We start from the raw sequence: 14,853 nt of genomic DNA on the forward strand, positions 1-14,853 counted from the left end.
AGCAGGAACCACATGGAGCAACAGCATTGCTTCACACGCCGGGTCACCCTAGTTAGTCTCACTTGCTAGCCGCACCAAGTTAGTACGGATTGCTTGCAGATCAGTTGGTCGTGCCACTTGGCCGGGAACGGACGTGTTTTTTCTTCGCTGCGCCTTCGGAGCCGTACTTAATAGTAGTTTGCACACAAGTTGCCTTTTTTTGCAAAAAAGTGAGTGAGCGAGAAGGAAATCGCAATTGGTTGGTTGGTGCAAGACGAGGAGCGAAGGCAGATTGCGCGGGGTGATCGTGCGCGGCGCCGCTCTTGAGGTGCATGTGCAATTGCAACGACGAGGACAAGTTGCGCGCTGAAGAAACCAAGGTGCTCGAGGAAGAGAGGTGTGTGTGCGGGCGCAATTCACTTTCACCTGGGAGCGTATACTTTGGTGACAATGAGTTGAGGCTTTAGAGTTAAGGTAGTTAGGCAAAGAATTCCAAGTTTAACGAGTTTAGCTGAGGTTTATGTGTCACGATTTGCGTGTTTGACCGAGTGTTTCACGCACGCACGGCAAACCGCGCGCGAGAGAGAGAGTTCAACGAACGCTCGAGTTTTCACGTTTTCTGTTGTGTTTGTCGTATACTTCCCGAACCTGCCTAATAATCAACTTAGGGAGAAAAATATGTGTGAGGAAGCCAAAAACGCGCCACTGAAAAGCGTCGTGCAGTTAAGGCAGGAGATTTATTTATAAAATAAGAAGATTGAGCGAGGATTTGTGTGCGAAAGACGCAACGACTAGAACCAGTCGTCAGTCGTTGTGTGTCGGTACACGCTGTTAAACACACTCTGATTTTGTTGCCATAGGTTGATAGATTGAGGTTTGTTGAACGGTTTGCGTCGCGTCGCGTGTTCTAGTTTTTTTTTACAGCAATTTTAGTTTTTCTTGTCGCAGTGCAAGATATTTCGTCGTGGCGTCTTGTGTTGGTGAGCAGTTCTCTAGAAATTCGCAAATTCATATCCCTCTTCAAGTTTGTCGAAGACCTCCAAACCAATCAAAACTTGTGATATCGAGGTCTAGTTTTCTTAGACATAACCTCAAAGTAGCGCTAAATCCAATTCAGTTTCACTTCTGCGAAACCCTAGAGAACCAACTCTTGGAGGTGTCTTGATTGAAGCGTGCAGCTAACCTTGAGCGTATGGTGCAGAACGAGATTTTCAAGTTGAGGCTGGACATTTTTCGCGCTAATTGCAGCAGCAGCAGGTACGCTGCAAGAGTTAAGATCAAGGGGTTACGTGGTCGGAGAAGGTGCTAACGATTGGGCCGGCGATATCGGTGACAAGAAACAACCTGCCAGATAGTAGGCTGGGGCAGCCGCATGGTGTTGTGAGTAAATATTTACGTCGAGGAAAAGTCGAGGAGAAAAACAGCTGTGCATTTGCAGATTTATACGATTTTTTTTACGGAAGAAAAAGAAGAATTCGAGAGGGAGGAGCGGTGAGCGAAGGGGGAAATTTATTGATCCTGCATGATCGTACGGTGTGGAGGAGGATTTGGGCGATCGAGAGACCTGGAAATAAGGTGAGTCTATATTTCTTTTTTTTAGGTGTTTATTGAACGCCAACGCGGGTTTTGAGAAAACAATGCTTGAATTTAATGTGTTTGGTTGCAAGATGTTCTTTCAATGTGAATTGTTTAACTTTTTTTTTTTTCATAAAATTATTTTTATTAGGTCCTTTTTGGTACTGGGACCTGGTTAGGACCGAGTCGGCTTTTGTAATTACATTTGACTTAAGAGCGAGTCCACGAGCAAAGCATACCCATCTCGCATCGACCTCACCAATCTGCCTGAAATTTTCAGGGGTTGTTTGTACATATAAAACTAGCATCTGGCCAAAATATGAGCTCTCTAGGTCAACGGGAAGTGGGGCAAATCGGGACACAAAGTTTGAAGGTTCAAAAACGTCAAAAATCGTAAAGGCTGTAACTTGGGCAAAATTTAATTTAATTTAAAAATTCAAAATGCATCTGAAAGGGCTTAAAAATGCAACAAAATGCAGGATAGAGCACCCCAATTGGTTAAATCTAAAGGGAGTTATTGACATTTTAGTGAAAAAATAGCATAATTTTCAAACTCAAATAAAAAAGTGTTCCATCCAGATATCAACTCGGTTCGACCTGCAGCTTGTAGGGGACATCTGGGACTACCATCTGAGACTGAGAACGCTTTGGGTAAGGCAGTTTAACATATTAAATAGACACTGTTACTTTTAATGAATTATTTGGTTGTAAATTTTTGCTTAGGGGACCCCTTAGATCCCATTTTCTGATGATAATTTTATCATATTCGTGTTCCTGAGACAATTTCACAATAGAAACATGCATAAAAATGTTTGTTTTCATCCATTTTAACCCTTTAAAAAATGAAAGTTAAAAAAAATCTTCGATTCACATTTATTGAAATTCAAGTTCGTTTCCAAGGATACTAGATACTATGACACCAGAAAAAAAGCAGCATCTAAATTTTTTTTAACTTTCATTTTTTAAAGGGTTAAAATGGATGAAAATAAACATTTTTATGCATGTTTCTATTGTGAAATTGTCTCAGAAACACGAATATGATAAAATTATCATCAGAAAATAGGATCTAAGGGGTCCCCCGAGCAAAAATTTACATCCAAAAAATTCATTAAAAGTAACAGTGTCTATTTAATATGTTAAACTGCCTTACCCAAAGCGTTCTCAGTCTCAGATGGTAGTCCCAGATGTCCCCTACAAGCTGCAGGTCGAACCGAGTTGATATCTGGATGGAACACTTTTTTATTTGAGTTTGAAAATTATGCTATTTTTTCACTAAAATGTCAATAACTCCCTTTAGATTTAACCAATTGGGGTGCTCTATCCTGCATTTTGTTGCATTTTTTAAGCCCTTTCAGATGCATTTTGAATTTTTAAATTAAATTAAATTTTGCCCAAGTTACAGCCTTTTTACGATTTTTGACGTTTTTGAACCTTCAAACTTTGTGTCCCGATTTGCCCCACTTCCCGTTGACCTAGAGTGCTCATATTTTGGCCAGATGCTAGTTTTATATGTACAAACAACCCCTGAAAATTTCAGGCAGATTGGTGAGGTCCAAACGACGTCCCATACAAAGGGGTATGCCCTGTTCGTGGACTCGCTCTTAATAATTACAGAGGATCTTGTGTGTAAATGTTAGTGGGAGGGGAGCCGATTACCCGCGGCCTACTCGGGGTTAGTAGGGAAGGGATTGATGTTAAAATTGTTTAACTTTCCAAACATTTAAATTTTGTCAAAGTGGCAGGCAGCCGTTGGTCTACTAAAATTATTCATTTAAGAACATTTTTTAACATAAACTTTAAAAAATATTTGCAACGGCCTTACTCTCTCTACTTTACAGAACTTAATTATCAAACAAATATTGTGAAGAGTTCTAAAATTCTTATTCATATAATTTAAAGTTCAACTGAATTTTCTCACTGAGATATGTGACGATCATAGTGGATTTTTTCGAATAAATTGTAGAGCAATTTTTTTTCAATTTTTTGTCCGCATTTTCAAAAAAAAAATCAGGAGGCAGAAAAAACTGTTTTGTGAACTCTTTAGATACATTGTTTAACGCTTATTTATGCATTTGATGTTCAGTATATTATTCTGTATAAAACCAACAATTTAATTGGAAAAAATGGGGTAAATAAAGATGTTAAACACTAATATGGTTGTATCTCTGTACATATTTGTAAAAGTTTAAAATTTTGGGCACAAGCAGTTTATGGTGCATGTTTAGAATGGCTTTTTGTTTGAAATTGGATTCTTTGAATTTGAAAGTGTTGTCTGTAAAATAGTCCAAAAAATACCTCTAAAATGGCTTTGGCCACATTTACTGGTCCAAAATTGTGAATCGAAAAATAGAATGCTCGTCTCCGACCCCACGACTACAAATCTGAAAGATAAAAATTGTGGGTGTTACGAGCGGTTTTCCAATGATGGAAGACACTAATTTTTAGGAGCGGATACAGACATCGCACAAGTATTACAGAAAAAGAGCTCTCAAAATCAGGCTTTGAGTTCCGAGTTTCAGGCCAAAATTCAATCGAAAGAGCGCATCAGTAATTGGATTTTTTCTGGGACGATTCCCCGCCGTGAAAGATTTTTTTTTAAGTTTTCTGAGAAAAGCGTTTTTCCAAAAGCATACACCTTTCTTTTGTAACAAAGGCAAAAAGGAAAAAAATCGAAAAAGTGACTGGACAAGAGCATAATGTCAAAAGATGATGATTGAAGCGTGGCCTACAAATCAAAAACAAAAACTAAACAAGGTAAATGTATATAAATAAAAGAATGACTGAAGAAAATCATAAAAAGTGGAATAAAGTTTTCGAAAAACAAAAGATGTTCAAAATTACCTTCAGAATATGGGAGAAATAAAAATGATTGAAAAGAATTTTGGGCGGTGGGCCCAAAGCCAATAAAACAAATTAAACTAAATTTACATTATTCTGAAAAAAATTGTGTGTAAAAGTAAAAAATATAAATCATTGATTTCCTGGTGAGTTTTGGGGGTACAGTGTCCAAGATGGGGTGTGGAGGGAAAACTTTGTAGGACACATCTTACGCTACTTCTACTCGTTATTCACTTCAGTATATTAAAAACAATCCTTCCTACCCATGATCGGGGTAAATTACTTGGCACAATTAATGTTGCCAGCTCATCGCGTTATATATGAGTTGTAAAAGTGTCATCAGTTTGCGACGAAGACTGCTTTTAATTACAGTTTCTTGACACTGCGAAAAAGAAAAGAGTTTTATTCCGCGAATCCCAAGCGGCAATATCAATCTGACGAAGGGTGCGAAAAACTTTGTTCTGGTAGGACGTTTATGCCCGGTAATGACGCCTTTTAGTGGCACTTGAAGGACGATTATGCCGCTCTAGAAGCGGGTCAGCGAAAAAACGAGCTTCTTGTGCAATTTTCATTAATTTTATACAGGCTCAAAACTGAACTTCCTTTTAGGCATCTTGCCAAGAATTGGACTCAGATTTCGGGCAAGGATATTATCCTCCAGATCTCTTTACAAACCGACGGTAAACAATGTGCCATGAACCTTGAAATGGGGCGCAACCAAAGGCCTAGTCGGACCTTGACCGGTAGCAATCGCGCGCGTCTAATCCACGTCGAAACCGGCAAAGACTCTCAATGACAGGATGGAGAAGAAAAAAATACAGCTTGCCGGTAAACATTTGCACACAATCAATCATGCAGCCTTCATCTCCACTACATTTTTGCGTCGAGCGAGAGGAGTCGAGTGACGTAAGCTAATTTGTGCCGGTCTTGAGAGCTACTTGAACCTGTCCTTTGGGGTTATCCGAACTGTGATGTCTTGCTTAGCTAATAACACACTAATAACAGCACGACTCCCTCCCTCGCTTTCAGACTGGGAGTAAAAAGGTGCTGTGAACGAACTGAGGGAATAAAACACAAAATGGCAGAATGCGTTTTACTCTCAGATCCGTTCCCAAAAAAGTGCACTCACAGAACTGAGGACCATTTTCTCTCGAATATTACATTATTCGATGCGTTTTACTCTCGGCCTGCTGTGAGTGTAAACTTTTGAGAACAATTGAATCGATTTTTTTTCACAAATCAAATACAGTTTTGTAGTTTGTTTTAATATTAAAGCGTGACCACAAATTACGTAAATTTTTAAGCTATAATCACAATTTGCCACTTGCCATGACCCCCTCCGGTCACCAACACCTGTCAAATCCAAACCCGATCCGGCCGTCCCAGTCCTAGACCGTGGTGCGGAAACAGCTGGCGGTTTGGGCAACTTTAAACCCGCCGCCGCGTCAAAACCGTTTGCGAATAAACGTTTTCTTCATTCACCACTTTTACTTTTCCGCGCGCGCCACCACGCCAGGAATAACAAAAACAACAAAAACGGCTTGTTCAGTCAACTAAACTGCTTTTGTTGTTGTTGTTGGCGTTCGCCTTTTTTTTATAGCACCTTCGGATTCATTCATTTTTAGCAAAACTGGCTCCGCAAGAGACCTACATTTTAGCCGGTTTAAACGCGCGAAAAGTAAAAAAAATGGACAGAAATCTGCTTGTGTCTGCGCTAGTGTAGTGTGGTGACCTCTCATTTTCGCACTGTTGTCCACTAATAGGTTCGGAAGGGGTTACATATAAGTTTATAGATATTTATGATTTTAAAAAGTATTTAAGCAGTGTAATATCTATTTTTTTCTTGTGGTCAGGTCGTTTGAGCCCTGAGCCTTGAGATTTTGAGCCAGCTATGCAAAATAAAATAAAATTACAATTACAATTACAATGATTATCTCATGGTAAAATAGAATGGTCATGGTCAGAGAATTTTCAAAATAGTTCCAGCTGTCTAAATGTTTTTCCGCACCATTTCTGGTGTTGTTTAAGGGTCTATGAGAAAAAATATATTGGGACAATTACCAGCAAGAGGTGAAACGATAGAACAGACAGACCTAATGCTATTTTTTTTTATAAATGTCATATTTTTATAAAGTAATAGAATCAAGTGTGTGTGTGTGTTTTTTTTGTAAAAGTTCAAATCAAAATAACCTTATAAACATTAAAAAAAAAAACGAAACCGTAAAAACGAGCTTCTTTTCTTGTTTGTTTTTTTTTTGAATACTTATACTATTATAATGTTATCTATGTTAAGACCTTTTCCAAAGTAATATTTCGAAAAATTGGACCAATAGAGTTATCTAAGCCCGATCTCAAGACCATTACCTAATCATTAGTTTTTGCTGGCGGGTACAAATTTTAACCCAAAATCCTTTCGTGTACGTACAGCAATGTTCATATTTAGTTAACTAAGTTTATAAGCTTTTAAACAAAATACATATAAATTTTAAGTAAAATTGTTAAAAAGTTTATTCAATTTGTTCAACTGAAAATGCCTAGAAATCTTGAGGTTTTTTTTTTAATTATGTTTCTGATTCATATTTCATAACATTCATCATTTACAAACTTATGTTACCTTCTCCTAGAGGAAAATCATCCAAAAAATCTTAAAATGCATTCCGTTTTACGATTGAAAATCATGTTCGTTGAGAAATTCATCGACATTTTCTTAATTATAGTCAACTAACTTTTTAAACTTTTCAAAATTTAATTGAAAGTTCCTCTTAAGGTACTTTGAACATTTCTCTACCACGGTCAGTATGATTCCATACCGTTGCGTACGTATTTCATTTGTACTCTTCATTTTAATTTGTACTCTTCATTTTGCGTAAAAATCTCAAACTTATCAAAGTCACCCCGTTTTACGGTACCCTTTAAACAATATCAACAGATTTTAATGATTATGGGGTTACATAAATGTAAATCGGCATAATGTCAGAGGTTGGTATGACAACACATTTAAACTTTTATTTAAATATGTTTTCAGGGCATTTAAATATACATTTTCATATATCAAAAAAAATTGGTTGTTTTATTGCCGAAATATAGCTATTTGATGATAGCAATTTCAAAAAACGCGTGCCACAATATATCAACACTGCTTTGACCAAATCGGCTCAAAATTTTAGTGAAGACTCGTTAAATCGGTCCCGTGTGTATGATGAAATCCGATTTTCAAAAAGTTTATTTAAAAAAAAAAGTTTTTGATTTTTGTATTTGTAAGAAAAGCTAAATTCAAAAATCGGGATTCGTCTTTAAAAATAGATATTAAAATAGAAATGATTTTTACAATAATTTTTTTAAACATAAAAATAAAAGGCAAATTTTTTGTAAGTTTTCAAATAATTCCAAACACATGCAGTTTTTCCCTGGGTGCTGAAAAGACAGAATGCGTAACGTGATTTTTGAATGCTCCTCACTAATACATATGCACCTGGGTGCAGAATAGTGGTTCGCAAAGCGGTCTCAATTTAGAACTGTCAAAGCGGAACCAATTTACTGTTCGAAAAATGATACCAAGAAGTGGCAAGTATTGTAATCGATCTACAATTTATTTTGTCGGTAGCGTCGGGCTTTTGAGGTATTCGAAGTAAACAAATCTTAAGAAAAGGGTAGAAATCGAGATTGGGTAAATTCGTCGCTAACATTTCAATAAGCGCTATGTCTCACGCAAAACTTACGTTTATGACGCTTTTTGAAATGTTAGCGACGAATTATCAATAACTTTAACTATGAATGGCACATGCCAAATAATATTGAATAATCTTACTCCAACATTATCACTGCGCTTCAAAAATACACAATCTCGGAACTTCAATTCGGTTGTTCTTCTGATTTACAAAATTCCACCCACTTCTGACGCAATATTTCGTCACGTGGAAATCAAAAAGTCCTCTTTAGGCCGCCCATCGATTAGTCTACGAACATAAATAGGTGTGAAGCCCTTTATTTTTTCACGAAAATTTAAACATGAACAGATTTAACAAAAATCAAAACAAATCATTTCAGCAGCAAAAAATATGTCACGCTTGAGCTTGAACATAGCCTGCCACATTGTTTATGTTTACAGCTGTAGTGCAGATGTATTAGTGGGAAGCATTCGAAAATCACGTTACGCATTCTGTCTTTTCAGCACCCAGATCTGCACTACAGCTGTAAACATAAACAAAGTGGAAGGCTATGTTCAAGCTCAAGCGTGACATATTTTTTTGCTGCGGAAATGACTTGTTTTGACTTTTTTTAAATCTGTTTATGTTTAAATTTTCGTTGAAAAATTAAGAGGGCTTTTGTTAATTTCATTTGGTTAACCGCGGTGGATTTTCTTGAAATAATTCGAACTGTCAAAAAACCACCAAAGCATCTACCGGTGGATACTTTTCTACCACAGATTTTTGTGCGATCAATGTGGTAAATGCTTTGGTGGATTTTTGACAGTTCGAATTATTTCAAGAAAATCCATCGTGGGTAACCAAATCAAATTAACAAAAGCCCTAAGGGCTTCGCACTTTTTATGTTTGTAGACTAATCGATGGGCGGCCGAAAGAGGCCTTTTTTTTATTTCCACGTGACGAAATATTGCTTCAGAAGTGGGTGGAATTTCGTGAATCAGAAAAACAACCTAATCGATGTTCCGAGATTGTGTATCTTTGAGCGCAATAATAATGTTGGAGTAAGATTATTCAATATTATTTGGCATGTGCCATTCATTGATAATTCTTTGCTAATATTTCACAAAGCGTCATAAACGTAGGTTTTGCGTAAGACATAGCGCTCATTGAAATGCTAGCGACGAATTTAACCAATCTCGATTCCTACCCTCTTTTTAGGATTTGTTTACTTCGAATACCGCAAAAGCTCGACACCACCGGCAAAATAAATTATAGATCGATTACAATACTTGCCACTTCTTGGTAGCATTTTGCGAACAGTAAATTGGTTCCACTTTGACAGTTCTAAATTGAGGCCGCTTTGCGAACAACTATTCTGCACCCAGGTATTTCCCATTTAAGTTTAATAAACAGGACCAACTATAAAAATCACAAACGATCATGGGTAATGGGAAAAGTTTACTTTTTTTGCTTGGTAATGCTTAAGTTAACAGCAATAATTGCTTCAAAAAATTCTTTCTTGTTAAGTTCCGGATGTCGCGTGTTTTGGCGATCTTACAAGTGTCCTTACAAAGTGTGTACAAAGTACACGTACGTGACTGCCGGTAGGTTAATCAGATACCTAAGAGCAACTCGAGGCAACGTGAATGAAATATTGTGAGTTTTTAAGCGCCAAACTATGGCACTATATAATATTTAGACCCACCTTCACGTATACCTATCGACTCAGAATCAAATTCTGAACAAATGTCTGTGCGTGCGTCTGGATGTGGGTTCGTGCATAACAAAATGCACTTAATTATCTCCGAACTGACTGAACCGTTTTGGTCTCATTCGATCCGTCTTGGGGTCCCATAAGACTCAGTTAATATTATGAAGTTTAGAAAAGTACTTCCAGAATTATGCTAAAAAAAGATTTTAACAAAAGTCCGGGTGTTTTTTTGTAAGACAACCCATATCGTTATATATTTTTAGAAAGGTATTTCAAAGACCTTTCCAATGATCTCAAGATTTTGAAGATCCGACAACCCTATCAAAAGTTATTAGCACTTAAGTTTTATTTATACACTTTTTGGAGGCCGAATCTAAGATGTTTCGATGAAAATAATGTCCGGGTCCATCCGCGACCCGTCGTGTTCAAAGTTCAGTGTCATCGTCATTAGAAAATGGTGGGTTGTTTTGGTGAGATTTAGAAAACTTAAATTTTCGTGTTTCTTTTTCTTAAAGCAGCTCTATCTCAGCAACCTGAGGTCCAATCTTCAATGTCTCTTAGACAATTTTAAAGCAAATTTTCTGAACTCTCCAAAAAAAATTTTTTTTAGAAATGGTCACTCATGGTCGCTATTTTCAAAAATTGAAAAACTGCAAATATTTCGCTAATATCAAACTTTCGGTGGCTATATTTTGAAAACGGAGCCCTTTATCAAAAAATCTGTAAAGTACTTTTCGATTGCAAATTAAATTTTGCATTAAAAATAATGTCAAATTTGTTTTTGCATAAAACTTCGATTTTTTCCAAAAATCACTATTTTTTCAAAAATTCATAACTCGGCGGCAGATTTTTTGACCATGTTTCTCTATGGCTCAAAAGTTGCGGATTTTTGTCCCCTAAAACATATCAAAAAATCTCGAAAATTAAAAAAAAATACGTATTTTGGGAAATTGAGTTTTAGTGAAAGAAAAGTTGATTAAAAAATCTACAAAGAAAATTTCCGTGTACCGTGTTTCAAAAGTCCTAAAAAATACCTACAACTTTGCCGAAGACACCAAATTGATCAGAAAATACACTCAAAAGTTACAGTTGTTTGAATATTTACATACCATTTTTGTATGGACAGCAGCCAAAATTGTATGGAGACTTGTATGGGTGAACCAATGACGCAAAATAGCTTATTTGGTCTTAGGGAAGGCCCCCACAAAGTTTGAGCCATATGAAAAAATACAAATAAAATCCATTTCTGGTTTTGGTAGAGAATTGCTCATTTGTATTTGCATTGCTGTTTAGAAAATAAAACTGCATTAATGTGAGGAAGGCACCAGCCACCTTAAGATGGATTAAGTTTTTTTTTTAAAGTTTTATGGGAAATTTATTAAAGGGGAGAGAGAGGAGTTCTTAAAATATATTGATTCTCGAAATGAACGAAATTTTTTAGAGCTTGCTGAAGGTATTGATAAAGTTTTATGAAAATCAAAAAAATCTGAAAACTCTGAACAAAAAGTCAAAAACAAAAGAATTACAAAACAAGGATGTCCTTGATTTTTATGTAAGTTTTTCAATGTACACATTTTAAACTGCTTGCCGTTTGAAGTAAAAAAATACATCAATAATTTTTTTGTATAGGTAACCCCTTAAACCATTGAAGGACTTTGCGGAGAGACCTACGCGTCAGATGTCCAAACTTGTCCGCGAAGGGGTTCGCTGGTTCCGCTGGTACCTTTGTTCTCCGCGGTTTTGGTGCAAATTACACCACAAAAAAAAGTTGACAGTTTGGGGGGATTTTGGGCGTGATCTGTGGGGGCCGTGGCGTCGTCGGCTTGAGGTGAACTTTATGACCGGTTGTCGCCCAAGTGTTTGGCAGACATTGAAGGACCGGACGGATTACTTCATGCCGTTGGTGATCAAGTCCGGGCTGCCTTTCGCGGTGAAAGAAAGGCGCAACCGAAACGCAAATTTGCTAAGGTCATGCTCGGACCAAGCGATCCCAAATATGGCATTTGAGAATTGGCAGCGCGCACTGGAGACAAGGTGAAGTCACGATGGGCTTGGTTTTATTGATTTTTAAATGAAGTTGGTAAATTTACAGCCGATTATTTTTATTTTCGATTAAACGCCTACAGAGATTAAGGCTTATTTGCCGAATTTACAACCTTAAATTTTAGTGACTGTCCAAGAAGTATAGAATGCCACCTTTTTCCTAAATAATGATTGAACGTGAGCAAATGATTAATCATTCAATTATCTAGCGAACCCTCTCCATCTTACCTCGTAAGCTATTCAATTAGGACTTCCTTTGATCCCAAAGTTTTCTGATGATTTGGCATCCGTGATTCCTATCGGAAGGTTCGAAAACAAATAACTTTAACACGCCAGCTCAGCAGGGATCTTCCTAACACAGCCCAACATCTCAAGGGATTCCAGTGACGCATATAAAGGAAGAAAGTCGAGTCTTTGACCTAATTTCATTCGACCCCCGAAAAAAGCTTTGTATTTCTGGAAGAGGCCCTTTCCTGCGTGTTCATCTTCCCCCCCCCCCCACTTCCGGTGTAGTTTTCCAACTTTTTTTTCCGGTGGCGCCAACGCACTATGGGGTATTTCCATATAAGCGAGCGGCCAAAAATATTTTTTTGCTTTTTTGTGACTTTTTTGTGTTGTTTGTACTTAGTATAATGAAAACAAATGAATTTTGATATTTTTCCAGAAAATAAGTTTAATTTTCGATTTTTTCATATATTTGAGGCCACATGCATTAATGTGGTGAATTTTAATATTCTTGCTCTGTCTATTAGATGCACGGAATGGCGGTTTATGCTATGTTAAAGTTTCTGATTTACGTTCAATCTCCCTCCCCTTCTTCTTGAGTTAAAATCCACCTCTCTTTGAAGACCCCCCCCCCCCCTCCTCCAATCAAAATTTGATTTTTGCGGTGTTTTAGAATTTTAGACGGTTTATTTTATGGAACATTGTATGGATTCTCGTCCACGTTTTTTGTTGATCCACTTGCAAATTCACGTTTTCCACGATAAATTCTTCTAAATCAAAATCACTATGTAACCGATTGTCGTTAGATTACTTAAAATATGAACTTCTTCTATGGGCTTTTGTATACCTCGTTTTGAAGCTACAGAACAACATGCGTAGTTTTTCCTCTGTGGTATTTCCCTGAGTTGATCATGTGATGGTTCTGCAATGTTGTAATTCTTACAAATATACTCGAAAGTAGTTCTCACGTTTTCAAAATAGTGCTTCGTTATATCGTACAGGGACACTACGGTATTATTATCCATACTTTCAAAAGAACACAACAACGAATATGATATGAATATTCGACGAATCGTTTCTGTAAAATACTTAGAATAGGAATTTCTAATTTTATTAAACGTACCTAAGTACCAACAAAGTCATGAATATCAAACCATTTTCAAAACATACATAGCAGGTACGTCATTTCTGCTTCCGCAGGTAAATAATGTGATTTTAACCAAGCGTATACGCGAAATCATTAATTTTCATGCATGAATCAAAATGTTCAAAATGGCATAACTCAAAAAGTGCACATAAGAGCACTTTGAAATTTGGAGACAAGTTAGGACATGGTTCAAATTTTAAGCTTTAAGATCAGACCGCACAAATGCACACAAAGAAAGTACTCCATTAGCAAAGTTGAAAAAAACTAAATTTTGAATAAAAATCCATCTTTTTTGATTTTTATTATTTTTTTTAGCCTGTAAAAGTGTGTTTTGTAAAATGTTATTAAAAAGTTGAATCAATTACCTTTCTGAATATATATAATGATGCAGGAAAAAATACATAAACAGCTACACAATACAACTATGAAAAATAATCATTTTTTTGTCAAAAAACATGTTTTTTCTTACCATTTTCGCCTTTGAAGGTCTGCAATTCAGTGAATTTTGAACCTACAACTTTCAAACTCTGGATTTTTCTTAGTTAGAATGTTTATTTTCGAAAAAAAATACCAAAAAAATAATTAGAGTATGTCGGTTTTTCGATTTATGGCCGCCTGAAACCCCATAGTGCAACGATGCCTATCCCGAAACTTCCTCCCGCAACAATTTCGTCGCTCCCTCCGCTTTTTGCCGGTTAAGACAATGAACATGAGAGAATTGATTTATTTACGTTGCTTGTTTTGCGTTCCTTTTGGGCGACTTGTTACAACAAGTGCAAACAGGGAAATGATCTGTTTTTTTTTCTGGTGGACCGCTGCTGTTGTTTGGGTCGTTGGAGTCGGACAGAGACTAATCAAAGTGGGTCATCGGAATCTACTCAGCATGGTTAAAGATTGAACCTTCCAATGCTATTTTTATATTATGTTATTTGTTCTTGTTTGAAACTACAAAATTTATTATTGTTTAGCAAAAAATACTTCTTATTTTTGGGTTCTTTATTTTTATTCACAATTTCTTGGTTGTTTTAATATTATATTTAGAACATACATGAAAAAATGCTTTGGGCGTTTGGTACGGTATGTCCACGCATCCTTCCTCCCATGTAGATTATGTGAAATGTGATCCGTTTAAAGAATCTAACCCTTAGACCCAAACTTCAGTTACAAGACTGTTTCAATGCAATGATCTGGCAATTTAAAATCAGTCGCGACAAACATTTTGTAAAATATTTGTAATAGCTTAAATTGTTGAATAAAATTATCTATAGCACATTTTCAGGTTGAAAATGGCCCAGAAGAGAATACATAAATGAATATTTAGTACTAAAAATCTTTTTTTCGCAATTCCGTCGTGAAACTACATACTTTTCCTGTCATTCTTGAACGACGAAATAGCCTACTTTTCTGTACCAAAAATAACAGAATCGAATAGCAACACTTTTCAAAATAAATGCTGAAAAGTTCTACTTTTCAGCACTCAAATGGATGCTGAAAAGTTGAACTTTTCAGCACTTGTTATATCCTATAGGAAAAGTTATACTTTTCAACATTTTTTTTTATTCAAACGATTCATTGAATCAATGCATGGACATTTGTCTTATAATTCTGTTCAAAGGGTGTTTTTCGGAATTGCAAAAAACGTTGTATGGAACTCGTTGCAAAACTTGATTTTTTCATCACATGTCGTA

The 14,853-nt window shown here is 36.4% G+C and overlaps 1 protein-coding gene across 22 annotated transcripts in view; it reads left to right on the forward strand.

The window, feature by feature from the left end:
- Positions 1 to 72: 72 nt before the first annotated feature.
- LOC6042527 (guanylate cyclase 32E) overlaps positions 73 to 14,853 on the forward strand; it is an 87,740-nt gene continuing 72,959 nt past the window's right edge. For 3 of the 22 annotated variants that reach the window (XM_038253634.1, XM_038253653.1, XM_038253655.1), the window contains exons 1-2: positions 76 to 376; positions 891 to 1,554. The gene's annotated coding sequence lies outside the window, so the exon portion shown is untranslated. Of the gene's footprint in view, positions 377 to 890; positions 1,555 to 14,853 lie in introns of all 22 variants that reach the window. The other 19 variants (XM_038253647.1, XM_038253640.1, XM_038253637.1 and 16 more) reach the window with 19 other exon arrangements.

The sequence above is a fragment of the Culex quinquefasciatus genome, chromosome 2 (assembly GCF_015732765.1).
Source record: "Culex quinquefasciatus strain JHB chromosome 2, VPISU_Cqui_1.0_pri_paternal, whole genome shotgun sequence".
NCBI lineage: Eukaryota > Metazoa > Arthropoda > Insecta > Diptera > Culicidae > Culex > Culex quinquefasciatus.